Source organism: Cygnus olor, chromosome 3 (genome assembly GCF_009769625.2).
Source record: "Cygnus olor isolate bCygOlo1 chromosome 3, bCygOlo1.pri.v2, whole genome shotgun sequence".
Taxonomy (NCBI): domain Eukaryota; kingdom Metazoa; phylum Chordata; class Aves; order Anseriformes; family Anatidae; genus Cygnus; species Cygnus olor.
The window spans coordinates 25,794,250-25,806,232 of record NC_049171.1 but is presented as its reverse complement, the minus strand read 5'-3'; positions in this window follow the sequence as shown (position 1 = coordinate 25,806,232).

Genomic DNA, 11,983 nt, shown 5'->3' with positions numbered 1-11,983 from the left:
ACATCATATTCCTTAGTCAGGGGTACAATAACTTGTTATAGGGACATAACGCAAGTTCTTGGGAATGTCCAAACACTGATTAGTTTTCCAATCACTCCTACAGGTTCTACCAAGAAATGGTCAGTACTTCACAGTACAAAGAATTAAACTCAAGATCTTTCATGAAGGATGACTGAGAGAGGGTTCCTAACCCATAGATTTTGGCCAGATATATATGTTATATACTGTATGGCAGATTTTTGTCCTAGGTCAGGTCCTGTATCAAAGCCTTGTAAAAACTTAATTACTTCAGGAAGTTCAACTGTGAATATAATCTGAGGGTTTCCTGTAAGAAATCTGTGGTAAGAGCTGAATAAAATTATTCAAAATATTTTATTTCTGAGACACAAGTACATAAATAAAAATGTATCGGTCTTTATATTTTGCCCCTAGTATATATAGCTTACAGATAGGATTAAAGAGCAGGGTAAGAGGGGTGATCAAAGTGGTAAAACAGCTTCCATCTGAGAAAGAACAACACAGACTGGGACTCTCCAGGTTGGGAATGCAGTTGGTGCCTGAGGCCATCTGTTGTGGTTCATCACACAACGTGTATCTCTGTTGTAAAACAGGGCTGAATACAGAGAAGGAAACTTCTCTGAGATCTGCTCTTGTACCTACTAGTTAGGACTTTTTCAAGCTTACCAACACCTTCATATTTTCTGAAGTCTTCTGTGTCCTTGTGATTCAGCCTAAATATTAGTAATCTTTTCTCCCAGGTGATAATAGCCATGTGGTTGTCATACATACTTCACGTGGCTCTTGTTATTTTTTTTTCTTTTCTTACTTGCCTTTACTTTAACATCCACCTTTGCCTTACTATTACTTACTTTACTATTACCTCTACAAGTAGACAGTAATGCAAAATAGAACAGAAAGTAAAGTCTCTCTCTCTATATATATATATGTGTATGTATGTATGTATGCATATCTTTTTTCCAGTTAGTTGGAAACCTCTCTTATATCTGTCTCTCCACCTGCTCACTTTACCAGGAAACTAAACTTTCTGAAGTAACTTCGTTACTGGACTTAGCCTGTCCTTCTCATCACAACTTCCCAAGAACTTGTGTACTGCTGGAGTTAAAATGACAAGATCATATCTGTGTTTTGTGATCTGGGTTCAAGTCTTTAGAAATAAGGAACAAATATACTTGTCTCTTGAAGCCAGACATAATTTGGGGTAATGCAGAAACTAACAATGAAAATTTTATATTAATTGAGTAAAAGGGGAACTTACAGAGAATTTTTTTTATTTTAATATTTTAATAATTTTAATTAAATTTTAATAATATCTAAACTATTATATACCACTTGGTATTGTGTATAAGTAAGAATCAAATTGTGAAAAGGTAGCCTGAGACTCAGGACACTAGTTTGGCACCAAAGTTTTCTGTTGATATGTTAGTAATAGAAAATATGTCTTCCCATTTAAGCTGTGTCACCTCGGTGCAGGTTCTGTGAGTGTTCAGCTCTTCATAGGAAGGGAGGATAATTTCCTTTAGGAATGGCAAGCTTTCCACTGCTGTTTGTTCTTAATGTTTTAGTGAACTGTGGCCCCAAATCTTGCATTAGGCCATGGCCAGGGACCCAAAACAAGGATATGACATATACAAGGATATGTAAGCACTCTCTAGCCATAAGGATCTTCTAGTCAAGAAATTTTACAAGTAAGCTCCTGTGTTGTTTCTGACTGCGAAGAAAGGTGAACCCTATAAACAAATGCATAGAAAGAGAAAAATGAAATAGGGCTAGAGGGAATAAGTTGTTGCTCGATTTGCACATGGCTTATTTTCAAAGCTATTACCACTTTGACAGGCCTGTGTTGGCACTTACAAGGACCCTCTTTTGGCCTAGTATTCACCTCCGTGCTTGGAGATGAGGTTGGCAAAAGGATGAAAGGTCTTTGTCTCCTTCCAATCCCAGAAGAGCCTGAAGCTAGTTTTCCTCTCAGTGCTGGTTACAGTGGATGCTTGGAACCTTCAATGTTACCATAGTGTTTACTTGAGTGCTTGTGGTCCTAGTAAGCTTTGTAAACCCAAGCCCATTTTCATTGTAACTTCTTTCTAATGCAAACATTCAGAATGGAATAAAGGTTTCTAGATGCCTTTCGGAGGTCTCTGGCCGTCAGTAGTAATACTGGCAGATGTAGACAGGAAGAATAAACCAGGGAGTAAAGCAACCCACATCAAATAATAAAATCATATAAAAGTCTCACCAACGTAGCAAGGTCCATTAATCTTTAAATGGATCAACAACATTGTAAGTCTGAATACAGCTGCTACAAAGGGCAGGCTTATTCTTTTCTGGGTAGATTCTTGAGCTGTCAATGCATTTATAGCCAAGAAAATTTCAATCGACTGTATAAGCTGAAAAAAATTTCCAAAATATTCCAACATTACAGGCAAGGTTTTCTTAACTGTCCACATACCTGTTCAGAAAACACAAATGACTTACCATAAGGGTTCTTTTATTAGAAGAATGATATATGCTCACACATGAGCTCAGCAACTGCTTTCCCATAAATCTGTTGTTTTACAATTAGGGTTGCTAATTGACATGTGCAATTAATGAAATAAGCATTGTTTACTCTGCTTTTATCGAGCTGTCCTCAAAAATAATGTAGAAATAATGTTACCGTGACTATGATTAAGGAAGGATATAGGTGATGCAGAGTTTTAAGTAGGTGAATTAATCTTTCATCAGGTCAGCGAACACTGTTATGAAAAGTATACAAGCTTATGGATACTTGAGCTTCTCCAGGTCTGAAGCAGAAGCAAACATCAAATCCAGGAACAAATTGTGAACAAGTGCTCTGAGTTGAGTTACAGATGTATGGATGAGAAAGAACTTACCAATATAGGAGTAGCTGCACCAGGCCAATCTAACTCAACATCGTGTCTCTGACAGTGCCTATTATTCAACATCATGACTCTGACAGTGCCTATTAAGTGGTTAGAACAAAAGATTTGGGCAAGTTTGTAGGCTCACATCTTCAGTTGTCGGCTTTTTCAGGGACATACAGGAATTGAGGATGATTGGTAAGGTATGCTGAAAACCCAAGCATAACTGAAATTCCAAGTAGAGAGCGAGAAAGAGAGTCACTTATTTCAATATCAGTTTTTACAAGCTCTTGCTGTGAGGTTGTAGGAGGAAGCAAATACATCGTGATGGCTCCTTGGCAGTGCTGTCCGTGACAATGAGATGACAAGAAGCAATGCTCCCGTGTTGCAGCAAAGGAAGTTCTAATTGAGCACCGGAAGGAAGTCCTCTCTGGGAGGGTGGTTATGCAGTAGCATGTGCTTCCCGGACAGACCATGAGATCCGCCTCCGTGGAGATTTTCAAAACGTGACTTGTCAAGGCCTTGGCCATCCTTTTCTAAATTTTTTGTTAGATGGTCTTGGAGCACGAGTATGGACTAGAGGACTTCCAAAAACACTTTCCAAACTATTCTTTCTGTGATACTGTGATTCTACACTTACTGTCTTTCCTATAACAGCTGTAATTCTGACAGTTTACTTCATGCCTAGAATAATAAAGTGGTCCATAAACTTCAATAAAAATCAATTTTCCATTATGCTTCTCTCTCCTGTGTGTTAAAATTAAGTCCCCAGTCTTTAACTGGAATTACCTGGTGATAAGCAAAATTTAGGTTTCTCCAGCATAAAAGTTTTCTGTTATCAGCATGTAAGAGCACTGTAGAAGCTACCACAAGGAAACTGATGGACTTGCCAGTTCTGAAGAGAAGCAACTGAGAGAGATATTGAGTAAAGTAATAGCTTGAGATTATGAAATAATGTTATTACCTGATGGTGTCTATTAATATTATCAGTGCAGAATGGCTAATTTCTCAGATATGTAAATTGTCTTTGGAGTTGAACCATCAAGAGTAATGGAAACTATTCATTCCCAACACTGGAGTCATCAGTTAGCTCTGTCAAAGAATTACAGAATGGCTGAGGTGGGAAGGGACCTCTGGAGGTGATTTGGTCCAACCCTCTGATCAAGCAGGGCCACCCAGAGCAGGATGCCCAGGCCCATTTCCAGGCAGCTTTGGAAGATCTCCAAGGGGGAGACTCCACAGACTGTCTGGGCATCCTGTGCCAGTGCTCAGTCACCTGCAAATAAAGAAATTTTTCCTTCAGACAGAATGTCTTTTGTTCCAGTTTGTGCCCATTACCTCTTGCCCTGGCACTGGGAACCACAAAAAAAGAGTCTGTCTCTGTTCTCTGCTCCCTCCCTTCAGGTTTTTGGTAAGATCCTCCCAAGACTTCTCCAGGCTGAACAGTCCCAGCTCTCACAGCCTTTCCTCATAGGAAAGGTGCTCCAGTTCCTTAATCACCTTGGTGGCCCTTTGTTGGACTCTCTCCAGTATGTCCATGCCTCTTTTACTGGGAAGCCCAGAACTGGTCACAGGACTCCAGGTGCAGCCTCATGAGTGCTGAGTAGAGGGGAAGGGTCACCTCTCTTGACCTGCTGGCAACACTCAGCCTAAGGTAGCGCATGTTCTTAAGGTCTGTCTTGAAATCTTGAAGCCCAGAAACATGTATTATTTTTAAATGCGTGCTTCAATCTGAAACCTTAATTCCATGGTGTTAGGTGGATTCCTTGTAAATGGACTATGAATGACTATTGCTTAGGAAACTGCAAGTCAATCAAAGTAAATACTGTGAGAGTTTACTGTAAATTTACGGTAAATACTGTGAGAGTTATAGAATATCCTCAGGTGGAAGGGACTCACAAGGATCATCAAGTCCAACTCCTGGCTTATCTTTGGACCATCTCATGTCAGAAAAAAGAAAAAAAGTCAAATATATACAGACAAGGTGAAAAGTTTCTGTATGTTATCATTAACATTGATAGAGCTGCAAAAGATACTATTATGCAACAAACCTTGAAATACTTGAACACTTTGAGCCCTATACAATATTGGAAGGTTAATGTGAAATAGTCAAATTCATAAACAGTATTTTGGGCAAAACGTACTCCTAAGTTCTAACATTTATGGATTCAAGTCCGTTTAGCTATCTGAAATGGAAAATTGTTAATTTTTGTGATAAAAGTCCAGAGGTGCATTCAAACAATAATTTTAAATTCACTGATGAGAAGACATGTACTTACAATTTATTTTGACCAAACAAATGCATTAATATTTAAGTGGAAATCCTATACTGAGTTGTATTTAGTAAGTAAATAATTAAGGGTAATTCAACTCAGGACAAAAAATCTGTAGACTAAGGAGTCATTCTGTAAAAATGACTGGTTCTGAATGTGGAAATTAGCAGTTGCCTTTGCCAAGAATCAAACTTGCTTTAAAATGGAATTGTTACACAGAAAAGAGAGAAAAAAAAAAGTGTTTTGAAACTGAAAAATTTCTGGAGTTCAGTTATGCAGAACTATAAATGTATGGCAAGTTAAAATGAAGCAGAATATCATAAAAAAAATAAGGCAGCATAAAAACTTCTGAAAATGAAATAAATGCTATCCTTTCATTTTTTATCGAAGCCTAGGCAACTTCTGAATGAAGTAGCCAAAATGATTTCAACTCTAAGAAGGGACTTGATGACTAACACGGGACCTCAGGCACCTGTGCTGAAAATTGCTCATCTAATAAGCCCTACTCAACTGTTATTTAAACTGACTCCACAGGGTCTTATTTTTCCATTTGAAAGCTCCAGGGTGCCTGTCATTCTATGCCTTTACATACACAGATCTTTGCCCCTGTGGGCACATTCACACCTAACTCATAAGCCCGATCAACATCCAGAAGCTTTGATTTCCTCCTCTTACAGACCACATGATGCTTGGATTAAAGGTTTTTAGGTACTTAAGTCCTCTGTTGCATCTAGTCCTCTCAGCTATATTTCAGTTTTCATTTACTGTCTGATTTCCAGTGAAATGAAAGAAAATGCTTCCATTTTGATTTCCTTCAATCAGCTTTAGTTCAAGCCTTCAGTAAACGGGAAAAAATGTAGTAGAAAATTTTGAAGAACAGAGCACATAAAAGAATCATCAAATCATGATTTGGGTTGGATGGGACCTTTGAAGATTATCCAGTCCTGCCTTACTGCCATGGATAGGGACATCTTTCATTAGATCAGGTTGCTCAAAGCCCCATACAATCTGACTGAACAATTCCAATGGTGGGGCATCCACAACTTTATGGGGCAACCTGTTCCAGTGTCTCACCATTCTCATAATAAAAAAATTCTCCCTTATATCCAGTGCAAATCTACCCTCTTTGAGTTTAAAACCGTTGCTCCTTGTCCTGCCACTGTGGGCCCTGGTAAAAGATCTTTCACCATCTTTCTTATCAGAAGACTGATGCATAAACTGCAGTGAGTAAGGAAGGCTTCCGGTGACCTCAGAAACATACAGTACCAGTGACCTTCTACATCATGAACCAGCATGCAATGTGTCCACACCTACAGGAAGAAGAACAAATACAAGGTCATGTCCAGTTGTTATTATGTATATCCTAGTAGCAGGAAGCAGTAAAAGAATAGTGGATTTGGAAGACAAGTAAACAACAGTACTTAGATTTTGATCAATAACCTCAGAATTGGCAGTAACATTAAACATTTAATTCTTACATTATTCATAGCAGAAAGTTTTTCATGAAGAAAGGTCATGAAGAATCATGGACTGAATTTGGGAGACCAATGTCTATGTGAAAAGTAACACAGAGAGAGACAAAAGGATGAATGAGAAATATCAATACAAGTAATTGCAGATGCGATAAGAACAAAAGTGTTCCTTGAGGGCTATTTTATAGGCAAATGACTTCATAGGCTGCTGTGTAATCTCCCTTATCCCCTTACCTGAAATGTGTATACATAGTGTTGTAACATACCTTCTCAACAAAATATTTTTCACTGTTAGTATTTTACTCTTTTCCTTGTTTACATTCAGTTTCCCAATAAAGCCTGCCATTTCTGAAAAACTAAATTGTCATTCTCCTCTACCTTGTTGGTTTGTGCATTCTTGTTACATGATAGCATTTCCATATCCTGATAAATTGCAAAAATGCAAATTATAGTGAGTCTGGGTACTGTGTCAGTACATTTTGGTTTGATTTTATTTCAGATTGGATACTGCAGAAAGCCAAGCACAACAAACATCTATGATCATTATGGTAAGAAGTGCTTGACTGACTATGTGTTTGACTGAATTCTACTAAGTTCGTTGCCAGATAGATAGTACAGAACATTATGGTCTTAGCTGACACACAGGAGTCACACTATCCCTAGAACAAGCCTTGAAAGATTTCTTAAACTGTCTGGATGTAAAGGTGATCCTGACCTTTGAGACTGGAAATCTGAAGATGGGGAGAAAGGAGATTCATATAAGTTTAAATTCAGCATAGGGTAAAATAAAAGTATTAATATAGTGCTATAACTTGTAAAGACTACTTGAATCTACTTCGTTAATAAGTAGGACATGCATTAACCAGAATGCTGAGAAATGTATAAGAGCAACTGGCAAATTTGAGGACAGCTGTTGCAGTGGAACTGAGCAGATGACTCCAATGAATTACTGACATCACAATAAATGGAAATAGAGCTGGAAATACAAATGATCCATACTAAGCATAAAATATTCAGGTTAGAGCTTAAAATATTCAGATCAGTGAATTTAATAGAAAAATGAAGTGCATAGAACACTTAGTGGAAAGAGAAGAAAAAAGGACAATTTGACATCATATAACAAGAATGATTTAATTCATAAGAAAAACTACTGAATTTATTCATGCAACTATTGGTGGTTTGTCCAAACACATTTGTCCAGAAAATACTGGTGCTTATACTTGGACTATAATGTTTTTCTGATTAGGATTAGTTATTAAGAGGAGAAACAAATATTGTAATGCAGGAAAGATTGTAGTGACTTAAGGACAATATTTTTGTGTATTTGTTTACATTGGGAAGCTTTATGCTTCACATGTTGTACCCTAATTGCAATGGAATTTCTGTGATATTAAATGACACGATGCTAGTAAATATATTAAAGCCTGAATGTGTATGAACTACACATTTATCTGCATTAAATACAGATACATACATTAAATGCTCATAAATACAGTGAAAACCATTTTCTAGTCAATACAGATATTATTTCTTATCTTTCATCATTTTATGTCGCCTCACAGAGTTTTGGCTAAGCCTTACTAAGCAGCATGAACAGCTCGTTCTGTTTCTTTTCTTTCAGAAGGAAAGTTGTTTAGATTTTATGCTGTTTGGTTTAGCAGGACTTTTCCAAGGAAGAGAAGTAGGGTTTAAACAAAATGAACGAATTGGAAAGTTTTGATTAGAAAATTTAAGACTGAAGTGATGTACTCTGCTTATGAAATGCAAATTGCTAAACATGCAATGGTTATTACTTTCTGTCCAAAATAATTTCACTCTTTTTGGAATGACCTGCAAAACATTCCTTTTCTTGGAAACTCACTCTATCCTTATGCAGAAAGTTAGATTGTTATGCACATACATGCATAAGAGAATCCGATTGGAAAACAAATCTCATTTAAAACTTTTTGATACCATTTGGATCTTTTTGTATTGAAAAGTGTTATTTTAAATTGTCTTTAAAAAGTCTATTTGTCCATTCATCCTACTTCATCCATTATGTAATTTAATGAAATTAAAATTTGAGGAATGTAAAAATAAAGGATTCCTGTGCAAATAAATTTGATTCTGCTCTTTTTATACATTATCAGGCAGCTTTTATTTATGTGATTATACAGATATTGTTTTTTCCTCTTTGGGAAATTTGCCTTATTCAGTGAAGGGTTAGTTACTCCATATTTCTTATTATCTTTTTCCTTCAATATTTGATATCAGATCTTACTCAGCATCCAACAGGCAAATCCTGCATAGAATGTAAAATTAACTAATATCTTCATGGATGATTGTGCTGTGCTCTCACCATGGTCTGTAAGTACTTCATAAAATTAGCTGGTGTACGGTTCTCAACATAATTAAGTGCTATTATTGGCACTCATTATATAACTGGGAAACTGAGATGCAAAAATTAAGGTTAGAATTGTCAAAAGCATTCCCTAATTTTGGCTGCCAAACTTCAGTTATCTCATACTTCACTTTCAAAGTATGATTCTATTAATGATTTTATTTATTTATTTATTTATATTTATTTATAATCTTCAAAGCACAGCTTTAATCATCCTCAAGTGCACCAACTTTAAGAACAGTATTGTAGCTGTGTCTCAGTCTAGGGAGAGACCAAGACTGGATCTATAGCATATGGATTTATAGCTCTGCATCTGAGAGATGAGGTACACCGAGTGTCACAAATACTCATTGACAGAAGAGTAAAATGGTGCTTTGTAAGGGAGTATACTTTAACAGTTTGGGGTATTCCTTTGATAGCATGGAGTGGATTATAGAGACCCCAAGATAGTGTCACTTGAGCCAACATGTCTACATGATGTTATACATATTAGGAAATACAAGCACAGATCCTGTGGTGTAAGATAAGTAGTATCTTTATATCAGCATGGTGACACACCTCTAGTAACAAGCCTCAATTTTCGGATAGACTAATTAGCTCACACAGTAATTTAATGGCAGTAGTTACCTTGTTTTGGAGCCAGCTTGCTTGTCTCACTCCATTCACAGGGTAACCTTCCCATAGAAATATCTTTTCCAGTTCTCCTGAATCATGACTGATAACCCTGCTCTTGTGTCTATCATGTCCCAGCAGCATGTGGTCCTTCCTCGTAGTTTTCTACCAGTCCCAGAATTCACGCCTACCTCTACCATTACAGGTGATCAGAGTACTGTAAAATTTACCTTCTCTCAATGTGCCTTGTTCTGTTTCTGGTCTGAATTTTCCATTAATGTTCCCTGGCTTCTTGCTCCAGCCATGTGGAACAGCCAAGTCCAGCCTTCCTCCACACCTCTCCCTCTTTCATCCATTCTTGCCAATTCCTTTGGGTTCTAACACCAATTATTTCCCATTTCTGAAAGAGTCCATGTGCTTCCACTCACAGTCTCTTTCTGCTTGACCTGCCAGCTGGCTAGGTGGCATGTGAACTGAACAAAAGCAAGCCTGCTCAGAACTACTGAATCATGGTAAAGCACAGGGAGGCATTTTTCTCTACTGGGCAATGCAAGAACAGAGATGGAAAAGTAAAAAAATGATCAACAAGATACCTAAAATAACAGATTCCTCTCAAGGAAATTAACATTTCCTTCCAAGCAGTTAACATTTGACCAAATTGGAAGCAATGGAAATTGGGGTCTTTTAAGGGGATATGCCAGTTGGCAATGTCTGTACCCAAAGCTGGATATGAGACCTCTAAGAAAGACTTTAGAATCACACGTCTTAGGACAGCTGACTCAACCACAGTGTCCCATACTTAAGTCTTCTGTTTTTGGTGTTGAAAGTATCAACAGTGAAAAGTGAGCCTCTGTAGATAATGGAGCTCCACAGACAGTCTGTGAACTAAACTTGAGATGACGTTTGTAAATTTTCCATTGTCCTTGAATCAAAACCAAGTTGTCTAATTTTCTTATGACTCTTTAGAGTCATTTTCATAGAACCATAGAACTATAGAATTATTTAGTCTGGAAAAGACTTTCAAGATCATGAAGTCCAACCACTAACATGACCTACTGAGTCTCATCACTAAAGCAAGTACTTCAGTGCCACAAGGTTTTTCTTACAACTCTTATTTTTTTTAGTGGATATTTATTTATTTATTTATTTTAGTACATATCTGTCTCATGTAAGACTCCATCTAACACAATAATCTTAGCTACTTTCTCAAGGCCCCATGTTTCCACCATAATGTGCATGCTGTCAGTGCAAGATCAATACATCTTCCTTCTAACTGGTTAGCCATTCAGGCAGGGAAACAGAGGACATGGGAAGCTTTGACTCAGAAACAGAATTACTGTGGGATTCTTTTCCCTCCCCAGAAGCCAGTTTTTGTAAAATTCACAGCAACTCAATAAGGTGTTACCTACAGGCTTGTTTGCAGTTAGCCAATATATTAAAAGTACTGAAGGAATGGAGAGAGGAGGAGGACACCAGATGGACTGATAGAGTAATCACAGATAGACTGGTCCTTAGGTAAAATAGGCTTAAAATTCACTTGAAATTAAAACTGGATCACTGAAGGAAATAAACAAAAGCTTTTCATTAAATCAGTTTTTCAGTTTTTATGACTATGTTACCAACCTTTATGGAGATAATGCCAAAAGTGTCTAGAATTTGTGAAGGATATGTACTGGCACTAGTGTTTACAGTAGTAAAGCATAGTCACACTAAGGAATGGGAAATTGGCTAATGAGAAGGGAAAAAAGCCAAAAAGATGTCTCAAACTTTTTTTTTTTTTAATTTTAATTTTTATTTATTTTTTAACTTGAAGTAGTGTATCAGGAAATTCCTGTTAAAGAAATAGGTAGGTAAGGGGAGAATCCTTTTTGAATAAATTAGGATGGAGTTTAATCACAATGCCTATTTTTTAATGCTTTTGTGGCCTTTAATGTAAACTAAAGTAACTGATCTGAAAGATAATCTGTTGATAACTACTGTCCCAACTTGAATCCAGTCTAAAGTTTAATTGAGACAGACATGCTTAATTATGTTAGCACCTGAACAGTCTCAATTAATGTGAGACGTGAACACTTTATTGCTATGAAAGACATCTGTACCTTGCCAGCTTTTATGATTTGCTGGAAGTGAACTTCTGTTTCCCAAATTTATTCACAGAAAAGCTGTTACTACAAGGGAAAGTGATAGTAACATATTATTTTAACTGAAAGCACCAAGGAAAACCTCTTTTCTCTCTCCTTTTAAATGAATGAGCATGGGCCTGAATTAAAGTATTTTCAGCCAGTTACAAATTTCTGTATTTCTTCTCTGCTAAAGTTTATGTTAAAAAGCCCTGTGTCTTCTTACTATGGTACCTTAAAAACCTTA